The following is a 1,517-nucleotide window of genomic DNA, read 5'->3' as shown; positions in this document are numbered from 1 at the left end:
AACTGAGAATTTTATAACTGAAAGATTACCCTGATATATATATATATATATATATATATATATATATATATATATATATATATATATATATATATATATATATATATATATATATATTTTAATTAAAGATGCTATAAAACATACCACTTATCACTGCGTTAGTTATAAAATATAAAAATCTACAGAGAGAAATCATCAGGAAACATTGAAAGTATTTTTAGTAACAAAAATGGCATTTACATATACTTGGACTAGATAAAATGCTTTTGGCTGAAGTTTATAGTTGGTTTAGTTAAGCGAGGCATTGGAGCTTTTTGAAGATGTAGCTGCTCAGAAAGCATTCACTTCAGAAAAGTTAAACACATCTGCAAAGAGTTAGTTGTATGTTACTCACAGAACTGTTGCCTACCATCTTTATATTACACTTACTTATTGAGCAGATCATTTTTTTTCCAAAGCACAAATTACAAATGAGGAACACAACAACATAAGAAATTATTACAACTGTAAGCCTATTGAATATACACTCACTGAGCACTTTATTAGAAACACTATGGTCCTAATAAAGTGCCCGATGTGGTCTTCTGCTCACTACAATTGTACAGAGTGGTTATCAGAGTGGTGCCTTTCTGTCAACTCAAACCAGTCTGGCTATCCTCCGTTGACCTCTCTCATCAACAAGGCCTTTCCGTCTGCAGAAATGCCGCTGTCTGGATGTTTGTTTTCAGGGGTTTTTTTTGGCCGCAATCTGAGTAATCTCAAGAGACTGCTGTGCATGAATATACCAGGAGTGAAGCACTACATAAATACTCAAACCAACAGTCATGCCACGGTCGAAATCACTGAGATCAAATTTTTTCATCACATTTTGATGTGAACATTAACTGAAGCTCCTGACCCATATCAGCATGATTTAATTGTACTGTTGACACACGATTGGCTGATTAGATAATCACATGAATAATGTGTACAGGTTTTTCTAATAAAGTGCTCAGTAAGTGTATTTTTACTATATACTAAGTATGTCACATAAACATTTGACAGTAGGATCTTAAAAATTTAGAACTTAATAAAACCAAAGTAAAACTAAAGAAGGTAGCAAAAATCATATTAGATACTAGTGTGCAACCAATAATAACACTTCCTTGTAAGAGTTAATGTGAGAATAGGCCTAATTGATATAACTTGCATGACCATAAACACTCAAACTATCTACTTCCTGTGGGACAATCAACACTTTGAAATTGAGCCTATTGTGGCCCCAAAAAGTATTTTGACACTTAAGGCACACTTAAAAATGTATGAATTGCACTGTACTGTATATGCAAACAAATGATGTTACCCATCTTTGCAATTGTATGCAACTAACTGGTACCAATGTAATTTTTGTATGAAGGGAATTCACACAAGTGTCCTAACCACAGGTGTACTTCATCACATTAACTATTGACATTTCACTAATGTTTTACAACCATAAATATCCAAATATTTGTCTTGATTTTGAACAGTATTCCTAT

General features: G+C 32.4%; 1 long non-coding RNA gene across 1 annotated transcript in view; it reads right to left on the bottom strand.

Annotated features, from left to right (window-relative positions):
• Positions 1 to 231: 231 nt before the first annotated feature.
• The window catches only part of LOC127621607 (uncharacterized), a 3,644-nt gene continuing 2,358 nt past the window's right edge, over positions 232 to 1,517 (bottom strand). The window contains exon 4 of the long non-coding RNA XR_007967879.1: positions 232 to 365. This is a non-coding gene — a long non-coding RNA (uncharacterized LOC127621607). The remainder of the gene's footprint in view (positions 366 to 1,517) is intronic.

Source organism: Xyrauchen texanus, chromosome 28 (genome assembly GCF_025860055.1).
Source record: "Xyrauchen texanus isolate HMW12.3.18 chromosome 28, RBS_HiC_50CHRs, whole genome shotgun sequence".
Classification (NCBI taxonomy): domain Eukaryota; kingdom Metazoa; phylum Chordata; class Actinopteri; order Cypriniformes; family Catostomidae; genus Xyrauchen; species Xyrauchen texanus.
This window is presented reverse-complemented; position numbering and strand designations above follow the sequence as displayed.